This window comes from Grampus griseus (genome assembly GCF_964374135.1).
Source record: "Grampus griseus genome assembly, chromosome: 13".
Classification (NCBI taxonomy): domain Eukaryota; kingdom Metazoa; phylum Chordata; class Mammalia; order Artiodactyla; family Delphinidae; genus Grampus; species Grampus griseus.
The window spans coordinates 47,098,368-47,113,439 of NC_139007.1; the positions used below are offsets into that span (position 1 = coordinate 47,098,368).

The window sequence follows — 15,072 nt, forward strand, 5'->3', positions numbered from 1 at the left end:
AATCATTGCCTAAGGAAGGAGTACAATGAAAGAACATACCAAGGCTAGACTGTACAAGCATTACCAGAAGGGTTTCCACAAGGGAATAAAAATAGTATCTGTAGCATTCAGACTTCAAATTGTCATTCATCACATCACTGAAATTTCAAAAGCTAAAATATTTTCACAAAGTAGTAAATATATCCATAGAAGATGACTATTAAGCAGATAATCTAGATGATTACTGGTCTCCAGTGTTTATTATATATCATTAAGAAAAAATTCGATTTAGACTTTAAGAAAAATTTAAGATATTTAAAACAGATAATAACAAAACCAAATACAGCAGATATCCTCAAATTTCTATCATTGAAACAAAATCAAAATTTTAATACTGGTGGTACTGGTTGAACTGTGTCCCTTCAAAAAGATGTTGAAGTCCTAACCCCTAATACCTCAGAATGTAGCCTCATTTGGAAATAGGGACTTCACAGATATAGTCAAGATGAAGTCATGAGACTGATGTAAAAGGGGAAATCTGAATGCAGACATGCACACAGAAGACTATGTAAAGAGATACAGAGAGAACACCATGTGAAGATGAAAACAAGAGATTGGAGTGATACATCTACAAGCAAAGGAACACAACAAGATTGCCAGAAAACCACTAGAAACAGGCCTGAAACAGATTTTTCTTCACAGCCCTCAGAAGGAACTAACTTTGCTGACACCTTGATTTTGGACTTCTAACCTCCAACACTGTGAGACAATAAATATCTGTTGTTTAAGCTACCTTGTTTGTGTCCTTTGTTATGGTAGCTCTAGGAAACTAGTGAATTTCCAATACAACTGGTAAATCAGATAGGAAAATAAATTCCTTGGCAAGCTAAGAGATGCTATATAAACACCACAAAGCAACTTTAGGAGAATCAAATGTGCAGCAATATTTTTTATCCTTTGTTTTCCAAAGATGCTACTGACAAGACCTACTTCTGAATAAACCACTAACTGGGTGACATCAACTAGTCCTAGGTTAAACCTTTAAATTAAGATGACTGTCAAGTAATACTAGGACAGGATGTTTCAGGCAGCACAAAGACAGCACAAGGTGATCAGATTAAGAAGCGCAGAAACTAGATAACAGGGTATATAACTTTGTCAGATGGTCACATATTTGGAGTCTAAGTGACACATAGGGTTATAGAGACAGGTTAGTCAGAGATCTGGTCTTTGAATTTCACTCTTTCTCTTGCCCAACATATAGCTCAGGCTGATACTGGGCCAGTATGCACCAGTATAGATATATTAGTTGTAGCAGTACTGAAGTACTTTCACTGTGGTTGAACACTAGCTGCTGCCCAAACCCAATCCTGAGAACTTTCCATCATCCAACAAATAAAGAGTTACTTCCTGGCATAAAAAGGGGCCCTCGAGACACTATTTATGGCATCCTTCCTGATTGGTTGGTTTCTACTAGTCAGTCCCTCAAAATTCCCCCACCCCAACACTACCTACCAGCTTATATTTAGTTGGCAGAGCTAGGATTCAAATATAGGCAGCCCAACAAAAGAGCACCACACTGTCTCATTCTTTCTACTATGGCCCAGTTGACCAAGAGGTATTTCAAATTTCATAGCATTACAGGAACTGGAAAATATGTTTGAAAGTAACTACTCTTAAAAACCAAGAGAAGATTAAGCACTATAAACAATATTGTTGATATTAAGAGAAAGTCTATGCTTATTGCAACTCCATGTTACTTAATGACTATCAGTTTAATAGGTACTCATTTCATGAAATTTATTTTGTCAAACTGCAGCTCAAACAGGAATTCATTAAAACTGGTAAAAACTAAGCAAGACAAAAGACCATATCAATAATTCCAAAACTCAACATAAGATGTGGAAATTATCAGAATGATATGGTGAACCATTTGTGCTATAATTTATAATACTAAATATTTAATTTATTTGTAGAATAAAAGTGAATATATATTTTATTTATATATTGAATTATATATTAATATCCTGATAACAGGTTACAGATATTTTAAATATTGGTTTTTGTATATTGTTACCATGCCTAACAAAAAACTTCTAAGATAGCTTGAGGATCTATGGTATCCTCTTCCAAAACTTTATAAAAGTTTCCTCCACTGCTGATTAACACAAATCAGAATGACCTATACCATAATATTTTAAGCTATGCTTTACCTTACATATCTTGTACCTATTTCAGTAAGACAAGTGCCTAGACAATAGATGATGATCTTTTCAAGAAGACATTAACTATTCTATTCTTCCACCAGTCATCTGCTAAAATTTTTCCCATGGCTGACAACTTAAGGAAAAGCCTTTTCTTGTTTTATAAAACTTCCTGGCATCAAGAAAGAGGGAATAAAGAGAAGAAAAAAGTAGATCTGCAAGACAAAAGCAAACAACAGTACTACTTGGTTTATAGCACCTGAGTCACCGACAGGATGGAATGCTGAAGTACTTGCCAGATACATCCAGTGAATATACATAAAACAAAACATGAAGCTTTATTCTTCTGATTTGTAGCTCCCTTAACCTAAACCCTTTAGAAAACAAAAATTGACCCATAAAATTGAGCAAACAGAAATAAAGGAAAGGAACCCTTTCTCTGTAATTAAGACGCAATAAACAATTACCAAATCAGCAGCATGGCAGTCTTCCTACGAAACTTTAATCCTGATTCATAGAAGTAGTTTAAAAAGGAGAATGAATCCTGACACACAACCTAATGCTGCAGGTGGAGTTACACGTAATTTTAAAACCCTGTTTATATCTACCTATCACTGAAAATGACAATTACGGAAACATGTTACCTTTTAAGGCTTTTGTAATGAGGCCATAGGGCATGCTATACTAAATGAAGTTATAGAACACAATTTGAATTACCTAGCAAGAGTTATTAAAATCATATTGTGACATCTCAAATAGCAAGGCAGCTACTGTACCTTTATGATTTTGCATACTATATAAACAACGCTGTACTACTAAAGATATACAGAAAAGAAACAACTGATGAAATTTTATTTTTATTATAATTTATAGCAAATTGGAAGTTTGTATCCTCTGACCAACATCTCCCCATTTCCCTACCCCCTACCCTCTGGTAACCACCATTCTAGTTTCTGTTTCTATGAGTTTGGCATTTTTAGATGTCACATACAAGTGACATCATACAGTATTTTTCTTTCTCTGACTTATTTCATTTGGTCAACTAACTTCCGAAGGGGCAAAGCTGATTAAATGGGGAATTGAATTTGGTATCTAATCAAAAGAAGTGAAAACGTATGTCTACAAAATCCTGAAGGCAAATGTTTAATCACCCAAAACTGGAAACAAACCATTAACTGATAAATGGATAAACAAACTGTGCTACATCCACAAAATGCAATACTAACTCAACAAAAACAAAATATACTAACCATGGGCCTAGACTTTATTTTTCTCTCTACCTCAAAGTAGGACTGAGGGGAAATGAAGGCCTTGCCTGCTGGGGGAGGATATGTAAGTACTCAAAGATGCTCTGTAGATGATACAATGCACTATCTCGGCTATAATTTCCTATCTACTCATCGCTACGGTGCTATCCTACATAGGCAAATAATTGAGAGATAAATGACCAGATGAAGTAAATACTGTACACCAAGAATGCAAAAACAGAGTTGGAAATGAAGGGTAGCACAATATGCTACCCCAAAATACGACTGTAGGAGTTCAGGACACGCCACCATAATTAATGACATATTAATTATTTTGAGCTGTAGGCACTTGAAAACGAGCAAATGCAGGGAGAGGCTTTTTCTGAACTCCACTCTCTGCCTAAAGACAGATCCTCCCAAAGGAACTCAACTGTCATAAATCCCCTCCCTGGGAGTTTCATCAATCTGGGAGGATTGGCTCTTGTCACAGGAAAGGAGACTAGAAGCAGACACTGCACCCAGACAAACTTTCCCACAGGAGGTTATCATCTTTCCTATCTATTCTTCTAAGGGCCTATTCAACTCTCCTAAAAATCATCTATTGTCCCCTGAGAGGCCTGCATCCCTCCTCTGCTTTTCCTGAATTGAGTGGTATTTAATCATGAATTCTAAAGCCACCTCTCTGAGTTCCTCATTTTCGTACACAAGGTACATAGGTTAATAAACTTCTATTTGTTTTTTTCTTGTAATCTATCTTTTATTACAGTGGTCTCAGCTAAGAACTAAGAATGGTAGAGGGAAAATTATTATTATTATTATTATTTTAACCGGTACGCGGGCCTCTCACTGTTGTGGCCTCTCCCATTGCGGAACACAGGCTCCGGACACGCAGGCTCAGCAGCCATGGCTCATGGGCCCAGCCGCTCCACAGCATGTGGGATCTTTCCGGACCGGGGCATGAACCCGTGTCCCCTGCATCGGCAGGCGGACTCTCAACCACTGCGCCACCAGGGAAGCCCGAGGGAAAATTATTTGTCCTCCCCTATAACAATTACAAGCTGGTTCTTAAGAGTTGTCAATACTTAAGAAGAACAAAGAAGCCTTCTCTTAAGATGGGACAATGCTGCTTCCAAATATGAAAAAGAAGAAAGTATTTCATATTGAAATAACCTCTCCCCATAACCATTAGTAACACATTTTTATCCCAAGTAGTTAGAAAGCAATTAAGAATTTCTATTCAATAAAATCATAACTGGTCATGAGAGGAATACCATTTTGTGGCAGAATTTCAAGTCATCAGTCATGTTTCTACTTGAACATAACCAATATAACTAATCAAGGAGAATATAATTTAAACATATGAATATATAATTTATATTTATAGCTTGTGAATAATAAAACTGTAACTAGACATGAACATGAAGTCTAAAAGATAATTATCAAGGCATTTAACTGTGAGCTAACTTCAAGCACGGAACAGAAAGGACATCATCAAAGTAATGAATATTTCAAAATCTGTACAGCAAAACAAGGACAACTTTTACAAGTAAACATTTTTTATACATATTTGGTAGTTACCAAACTCAGGGAGGGAAGGGAACTCCTCATTTAGATGTTTTACCTAAAAATACGTAAGATACAATTGTTGCAATGGTGGTTTAGAGGAGAAAATAGTAGACTAGCCAAATAGTCTAGCCAGTAGACTAGCATAACTCTTCTGCATCTAGAGCCCAACCACCCAGAGATATAACACATATATTGGCACCTCTTATTGTAAACAGCAAATTCCACTCTCATAACTGAATAGGGAAAACAAGCATCTACAACAATCCCAAACATATCTATTTAGATGAGACCCAGATGCTATGAAAAGTTGCCAAAATATGTCATGTAATGGTCAAACATGCTTCTAAAATAAGCTCACTATTTGCATCTGAAAATAGTTCCAAATTCTTTGGCTTCAGCCTGGACAAATACTGTTAAATTTAGATAATCTAGTGCTGCCACACTTAACTAGAATACAGCCTCTGCAGTTCTTCAAGTTTGTTATCTCTCTTTCATTTGCTTTTGTTCCTTAGCTCATTCACCACTCACAACATGTCAAATAACACAGCAGATCTTCCTCTCTTTCCTGGAATAGTCTATCTGAAGAGATACTCTATGAGTGCTTTTTGGTAAAAGGATCAGGACACCTCACCCAGAAGTAAGTTCACAAAGCTCAATAATGAAGATGAAAATAAATTACAAATTACACAGAGTTTAGAGTTTTTATTCAACAAGAAGGAAAAACACGGACTATATGATTACTGAAAGAACTGTCATTAAAATAAAATCTGTATCTTACATATTATATTATTACTAAAAGAATGTGCATTTAATAAAAATAATCTGTATCTTAACTAAGCCCATGTAATTATTTACGGAATGTATTACTACATATTTCTCTAACAAAATAAAAACAAATCATATAAAAAAATTCTATCCATAACCTCTTCATCAGAGTGACTAATTATAAACAGAAGTATGCATCTTAACTCTTGAAACTTAAAGAAGGAACTGAGTTTTTAATGATCTCATTAGTTCTTCAATTTGTCTTTATAACTAACTCTATAATGCTATTTTTGCCATCCTAATATGCTTTACTGAAATAACAATGCAAATATATCAAGTTACTTCAAGGGTAAAAGACCCTAAAAAAATGACAAAAAGAAACTAATGAGAGGAATATATCCTACATTTTATATCTTAAAAATACATGTACATGAAAATAAAGAGAACCCTAAACATATTAGTGATTCTCACCATGCTAAACAACTAAGTTACTATTAATGTAACTATTTTCTTTTGGAGGAAGGGACACTTTTCCTCTCAAAAATCAATCTGGTTTATGTCTAATCTGTGTTAGCATGAGCATGTTTTATAAAAATGCCAACAAAGGAATGATCTATGCATGAAACATGATCTCATTACAGTTATAATGCAAAAGTGAAGCGGGTAAATGATATATCCAAGATTGAGGAACAAATCATTTTCCCTAAGAAATCAATCAGAAGATTGGGGGTGGGGGGGTGTTTAAGTCTTCAAATTTAATCATGGATTTTACTTATAAACAAATAGAACGTAGCATTTTCCAAAGGTTTTGTATAATTACTTAAGGATAACAAATGTACCAGACTACAGAACCAGATTCTACTAAAACGGAGCTGTAGCATAAGCGCTAACATATTTCACTTATTTTTAAAAGCAGATTACCAAAATATGTTTTATCAAGTTTTTTATCATATTGTACTATTGAGAGATAAAAGAAAAATATATAATAATACATGTGTTTGGGGACCAAAGCACTGCCTACATTATTTTTAAAATGTATGAAAGGATTTTTCTCAAAGTATACAAAAATAATTATTAATGATGGTTATTTTGTGAGCAGAGAGGGAGAAGGCTTTTACTTTATATCAGTTGGGATTAACTGACTTTGCTTACCATACATGTACTACTTACTTCTTTTCGGACAGTGTAATTATGGGCCATTAAATACTTTATTCTTCCATATGTTAAAATTACTGTTTTTTAAAAAAATATTTCAAGAGTCAACAATGGGTAATCTTCTCAGGGTAAAATTGTTGAGAGGAGTTTAGAGGGGCAACTTGATTGCTGTTCAATTTAAACATCCTTTCACATATTTTGCTAAGAAGTATAAGCACCAGAAATGTTAGAGATTTTCTTTTTTGTCATGCCCAGAGTCTAGTTCATCCCTAGCCCATAGCACACAATCAACAAAAAGACAATGACTAACAACAATCCCTCAAGTATATTTCTCAGCCTTCAAAACAATCCAAAATTATTTTGAACAGCACAGATAGGTATTGTAATTAGAGTGACAGTACTTATGACGTACTTACGGCAGTGGTTCCTTTCCCACTTTAGTCTGCATCACAATAAGCTTGGCCTTATTCTTTTATAACTCCTGGTACTCAGCACAGAACCTGACAATATTTGCTAAATATTAAGCAATCTAAAAATTTACAATCTACAAAAGTCTACCATCCCTGAAATTACCATTACTTAAAAATCTCTACTATCATTTTTAGAGCAATGATATACATAATAAAAAGAAATGTATATACTCTAAAGATTAGAGTTCAAAGATCAATCCACAAACTTACATTTGAATAAAAATCATGCTTTCCAGCTCTTGAGGTTCAGCCTCATTTCTTTCAGACCCAGGAAATCGCTGAATAATCTACATAACTAATTTAATTTTAGTTTGCATTTTAGAGATACATTTGAAAGAAAGTCTTCAGTGACCATACTGTGTTTCTATTTTGTAGGTGTAAAGTCTCAAGAGCATTTTCTGATTCTCAAACAATCAGTACACAGATTCATAATGATCCAAATACTGAATTTTTAGATATTTTATGTTTTTAAGTTAGATTTTAAAAATCAACATATTATGCTGGAGTCAACAATCAACTCTTCAACTATCCATGGCCCTAACTAAGCAATAAACCTATAAAAATGAATACATTAACAGGGCAGTCTGATAAACTTTGCCAAAAGTATGCTCTTGATCTTAATGCTAAGGGCTGGTCCTGGAACCTACTCACCACCTTTGACCAACTCAAGGGCAAATGAAAACCCCAGATGATGACATGTTCACATCCTTTTGCTGTGCTATATAAGCTTTTAATTTGGAGATGGGTTAAGGAGGAAGTACAGACTACTGAGATATAGCAAAACAATGTACAACTCGCAGTACATTAAACTGCTGATAAAAAGTTACAATGTCTGCGTATTAGAAAGTTGGGCTTATTAACCTTTTCCACTGGGACATCTGGGCTTGCTTTATAAGATAAACATGAATTTTACATATCAAAATCCATTTTACATAACCTTTTCAAGAATGCATCTATGCTGAAAATTCAAGCGTCAGTTGGTCAGTTGCATTTGTATTCCATACCTTCCTTTAACTTATCCTTTTACAAGCTCACTTGTAATGGCAAAGTAACATTAAAAATATCCATTAATCTTAATTTCCAAGGGATTAGCAGTGTGAGGAGTAAAGAAAAAATAAATCAGTCCCTATTCATGAAATTTATGGTAAAGAAAAAATACCTACAAAATGTATAAAGTCCCCCTCTAACTTCTGCTTTATCTGAGTTTCCTGAATTGCTAAGAGATATTCACTTATTACTTATGCAATTAAAAATTAAGAACAAACAAAACAGGCTTCTCCCTACCTATTTTTGAATAATAAAGGCATTCCAAAGGAACAAGAAAGTAAGGAATAGATTCCAGATAGAAGAAATAACACACACAAACGGCAGAGTTGTCAAATATGGTGGGAATAGATGACAACACCAGATTAGAAAAAACCTCTGTATGCAGTGCTGGAAAATTTGGGGTTTTAATCTTGAGGGACATGGTGATAATAAAGGAAAGTTCTCAGCATGTGAGAACCAAATTTACCCTTGAAAAGGCAACTTGGATATCAGGGTAAAGAAGTGGAGAGGCTCAAGACAGAAGGTATATGTAAAAGTTCAGAGGAGAGCTGATGAGGCTATGTGAATACAGATTTCTAACTGGCAATCTGCATTTGATTTCTTAGTGGACCAGAGTCTGGGAGAAGACAGAAAGAAGGATGAGTCTCAAATTTCCATTTTGGATGACAAAATAAATAATGATGCCATCATAAAGATTGGGAATGCAAGGAGCTCAGTTACTGGGATGCCAAGCACAAAGATAATGAATATAAGGGACGGGGTGGGACTACAAATTATTGAAGTGGATTAGAATCTTCCTAACAAAGGAACAACATCATGGTCTACAGAGTTCTGAAGCAAGTATCTGGAGACCTGAGGGTTGTTTTTTGTTGTTAAATTGGTTGTGTGTGTGTGTGTGTGTGTGTGTGTGAGAAAGAGAGAGAGAGAGAGATTTTCCATTTCTTATTTTGGCTTCAATTCTGCCAGCTTCTTTCATATAAAATATGTAGTTCTCTTAGAAATCATATTGCTTCTTACTACATGTGCTAATTTGACTCTCGATCCTGAATTTTCTTGAGCTCCTAGTGTTATCTTGCAATAGTGGTTAACTTCCAAATGTTAAATGTTTCACCTGTATATTACTTGTTTACCGATAGCCAAGTTCCTTAAAAAGCCGCAGAACATGCTATAGCATTTCTTTCCATCACTTAGAGTGTATTTTGTACGTTTCCCCCAAATTGTGTAAACCTACATGACAAGCCCCTCCCTTAAACTAACTGGCTTCTCTTGATGTCAAACTTCCCCGTTGCTAACTGGGATATTTAATAAGGAAAGAGAATCTGTCCAGAGTTCAGCACTTACGAAAAAATAAAATGCTTGAGCCTTCAAGTATCTGACAAGTCAATTTTAAAAGCGAATCTACCTCCCTAAATGATCAAGTTTTATAAGTTACTTTATTATTGGTCTTTTTTACCCACGACTTGATGAATAACTCCTATTCTCTCTTCTCTATTACCTTAGGCACTTCCCCATCCCCTAAGTCTCAGACTACTAGTCTCATCATTTTTGCTCTTAGATGTTTTTTTCAACTAATCCTTCTTTAGGTAGCTTTAAATTTTAAGGCAGTAATTCTCAAACTTTTAATAGAACAGAACCCTTAAGAGTTAGGTAAAATCCTTGGGAGTCTAGGGGGTCTAACCTTAAAAAGCTCCCTATCTTTGAAGTATCACAAAAATTTATTCACAGCTTGCATTTTGCTGTATTATATATTTAAGTATTAAAATGCTTTAATTCTGTCACCACTTAAATTATCTTTTTGTCAAAAAGTTTCCAGAAAAAAAAAAGGTCTACCTTGAAGCTTCTTTTGCTTCTGACATACCACTACAACTTGAAGTTTAAATACTCAGCGTAAAAAAGATTTTTATACATCACAATTTCCTTTACATAGAGTTAAGTAAAATTATAAGAACTTTTAAGGAATACATAATATAAAATGCCACAAAACTATAAAAACAAATGTAAAGAACTTAACCCAGGAATCAGAATAATCATTTACTTGGGTAGGGAAGATAGGGGGAACATGGCAAGACCATGTGGTTAGGTATAAGTTATTAACATCCCAGCTTATGTTCAGGTGGTAATCTTAGAGGTGCTTTTATTTTTCACTATTAAAATAAAATAAAAACTAAATAATTACATAAATAAAAGCAGGTCTTGCAATATTAAGAGTATATAAAGTAACATGAATTATTATGAATCCAATGAGCAAAGAAAACAAAAATTAAAAAAAAATTTAGAGGCTCAATTCAGGAAGCATGGGCTTATGGTTCCACCTTCCTTCAGTCTTTACAAATATACTTACATCATCTTTAAATGACAAGAAAGTTTATTTTCTCAGTTACTGTACTCTTATCCCCAATCTCTCCCAATTATTCTCCTCCTCCCCCATGATGAGCTTTAAAAGTGAGAAGTTTTTAACTGTTTATAACACTTACTTCTGCAGAATCACTCATTCACTAACACCTTGCAATCTTTCCTCGTCCCCCTTTATTCACTCACTCATCCAATCATCCATTCAGCCAATATTTACGAATTGCTATAAGCCAGGTTCTATACTATAAGGAATAAAGAGGGTATAAATTGGATAGTTATAGAGTCATATAAGTTATATATAGTTATAGTTACATAAGAGTTATTGGATAGTTCTCAAGTAGCTTGGAATCTAGTCTAGGCAGATATACTAATAAACACAATAAAATGAGACATAATAATAGGGGTAACATGCAAAAGTATATAGCATAAGAGAGGGCTGCACAGAAGACATAAATTGAAACTAGCACTTTAATGGGAATAAAGGTTAGTAAGGGACATTCCTACAAAAAGTGAGGAGGCTTAAAATAGAACAACAGCCTGTTCAAAAAGCCGCAGGCAGCTGTACAAGGCCACAGCACAGGATACAAGGGAATGTGATACGAGACAAAGCTGGAAAAGCAGTGCCTAAAAAAGCAAACTAGGAGGTCTGGATTTTAGCCTGTTTGAGAACTCAGTCTTCTTTCCAGAAAGGGCTGCCCCATACTACGACAGAAACAACCCCCAGCATAGGACTTCTTAATTTTTTGTGCCATGGACATTTTTTGGCAGACAGCTAAAGCCTACTGACCTGTTCTCAATGTTTTTATATCATAAAATACATAGGATGCCAAGTAATTTTTATAGACACTCCACTCTTAAGGTAGTGAAGCGTAAGGGTGGGCTGTGCATAGTAACTTTCTTCTGGAGAGTACAGTAAGGAGGGAGAGGGAAAAGAGTAACTTTACCATGGAGAAACTTGACGAATACTTCACTTCAGCCAGGTGATCAAGGTTAACGACATCGGTAAGTCATGCTGATAGTTTGTACACTCGATATATGATGAAAACGGCACTTTACCTCTCTGATCTTCCTCTCAAAAACACATTAACCAGCCCTAGCCATGAGAGAAACATCAGACGAATCCCAACTGTGGACATTCTGTAAGAAACGGTCACAACCAAGTGGACCAAAGGAGGCACGACTACTAAATGTAATCTGGTGTCCTGGAAAGAATCCTGGGCAAGAAAAGGAACACCAGGGGAAACAGGAAATCTGCATAAAGTATGGGCTTTAGTATCAACACTGGTATAACCGCTGTGAGAAATGTACCATACTAATGTAGGATGTGTTAACAACAGGGGACACTGGGTATGGGGTATACAGGAGCTCTCTATATTTGCAATAAGTCTGTAAATTTAGAACTGTTCTAAAATAAAACTTTAGGGACTTCCCTGGCGGTCCAGTGGTTAAGATTTCATCTCCCAATGCAGTGGGTGCGGGTTTCATCCCTGGTCGGGGAGCTAAGATCCTACATGCCTCACGGCCAAAAAACCAAAACGTAAAGCAGAATCAATACTGTAACAAATTCAATAAGGACTTTAAAAATGGTCCATATCAAAAAATAAAATAAAATAAAACTTGAAAGAATTAAGTGAGATACATAGGATTAGAAAGGAAATAAATTACACTGAAATAAATATTTTAAAAAGAAACAAATTTGTGTTGTAATATTTCTGCTTTTCTTTTATTTTCCGTTTCTGTTATGCTTCTTTATTAATGTATTAAATAACAATATATTTACAGGCAGGTCTAATTTTGTAATTTCAAGTGGTATGAATGTAAGCAGTATTTCAAGCTATCTGCAACAACTATATTATATGAAATTACCTAAGATTGCTAACGGCTGACAGTCAAACATACTGCTAATACTTCTGCAGTTTGTGGCCTACAGTCAAAACTGAAGAAATGCTAAACCTCATTTAGAGTTTAGTAAAAATAAAGATGTCTAACATTTTTCCTATCCAAGTTCAAAGGGCACTGAACTCTATCCATGGACTGCAGATTAAGAACCATCTTCAAAAGGAAAATAAGTGCTAACACTAAATGGACACTGTGTTGCAAGATCTCTAATAGTCATTATACATACTTCTTCTCATTAAATCCTCACAACAAACCCATTCCACAGATAAGGCAGCTTCGACAAGTTTGTATAAGGTCATGCGACCAAAAATGGATTCAGACTATAGTCTGACTCTAAATGAAGATTCTGACAAAGCGTCTCCAAAACCACTTTCTGGCCCCTCACTGTGGAATTTTTGAGGAACAATCTACTGACTATACTGCAGCTCACCAATGCTCCTGGTAAGCAACTTTCTGTTTAGGCAATCAGCCTAAAACGAAGGTGTAACGCTTCCTAGAGCTCCATTTGGAGTAATAATAGAGATCACCATCCTCAGCAGCAGCAGCAGCTAACCAAAACGAAAAAGGGAAACACAGAAGCTCCCCGTCCTTGCACCAATCCGAAAAGTAAATTTTCATCTCCATTTTCCAACTCTAACACACAGTTTGTTAGTATCCTTCTAAGGGTGTGTGTGCCCGCCTATATATGCTTTTAAGCAAATCTGCCAACATGTGAAATATCTAGGCCATATTTTATTTGGTCTGTGGAGGTTTCTTATACAACTAAGTATTACTAATTCTATTTTCTTAGAACTAGAGGTGCAACTACAATGATCTATCCCCTAAGCTTCACTTTCAAATGAATGTGTAAGTGAACTTAAAGCAGACTTTCTAAAAATAGTTTGAGTTTTCAGTAATTCAGCTATCTCCATCTTAAAATTCCTTAGTTGACATATACTACTCTCTGAAATCCATGTCCAGATTATGACTTTCCCCCCACACAGCATGCCAACCTATCAGAGAATTATAACTGAACAGATCTGGATTTAAACCCTCAGTCTGTCCCTTAGCAGCTATGTCATCTTTGACAAATTACTGTAAACCACTTTAGGGTTATATTTCAAGGCCCTAGGTTTTGTATTTCAGTAATCATTGGCAATTGTTAATAATAAGAGATCCTCATTATGTAATGATTGAAAGAAAAAATGCTTGAATAGCACTGAGCAAACTGTGAAACATTCATGCAATTTATTTAATTTGGGGTTTTACTTTTAAGTTGTAAAATTTTCCCTTAGCAATGTTTACAGAGGGCCTTTGCTGAATGTTATTTCTGATAGTTTTAGTTGATTGTTTAAATAACAAGAGATTTGTTCTAGCAAAGGATTTATCTTTCTTTGGAAGAAGCCAAAATCATCTCCATTTAAGGACACATAAGCAGCTGCTGCAAGGGCTTTTAGTCACCCATAAGAGAGTGAAGCAGACTGGGTTCACTCTGCTGTAAGTATTCTAAAAATTAAAAATAACAAGTAGCTTCTCCAGAATTACAGTCAAGATTTAAGAATTAGAATCTGGAGGTGTGGTGATTTAAGTAAATCTAATATATAAACAAAAAAATTAGAAAAAACAGGAAAATGATGCCTGGCTTGTCGAAGGAATCCTTTTCTGTTCTCAGAAGTTCAAAACATCATTCCATTTACTAAAATTTCATTTACACAGCAATTTTCAGGAAAACAACTACTGCATTAAATGAGGCACACCCTTTCAGAAGTACTAAATTTCCAAACACATGCACATCTATTGTCAATAAAGTATCACTAGCTAGGATGCCACTGATTAGTGATTTGTGATTATTTCTTTTTTGCTAGAAAGCTACTCTTGATACTGTCAGCTTATTGGAATTTTAGTAAGATTTTACGGTAAGTTAATGTAGCTGTTAAAAAATCCTAAGTACTTAAATGTGTAAACAGTAACTTTTCTTGGGGTGATATCTATCAGTTCAAATGAGAATTACTATTCATAAAAATGTTGTTAAAGCCCTAACTGAGAAAACACAAAATTTTTAAAACCAAAATCAGATTTCTCAGCCTGGCTTTCTCACACATACTCTTCTCCCCCATACACACGTAGGTATGAGAAAAGAAGAAAATAAGTCAGGAAAAGGTATAAAATTTGATTCTGTGACAATGTTTAATTATTGTCTTGTTAGAAGCTAACCTAATGAAGCTGCAGTATTAAAGCAACAGCAACAACAAACTCAATGAAAGCTGTTTGGCTTAAGCCAGTATTATTATTCTCATTCTATTAAAATTCCTATTACTTTATTTTAGTTCTTCAACATTATCACCCTCAGTTTACAATTACTTCTAAGCCTGAAGATGCATGAACCTCTAAAAAAGAGCTTTCTACCAC

At 34.9% G+C, this 15,072-nt stretch overlaps 1 protein-coding gene across 1 annotated transcript in view; it reads right to left on the reverse strand.

Annotated features, from left to right (window-relative positions):
* CEP85L (centrosomal protein 85L) overlaps positions 1-15,072 on the reverse strand; it is a 154,508-nt gene that overhangs the window by 67,045 nt on the left and 72,391 nt on the right. The window lies entirely within an intron of this gene.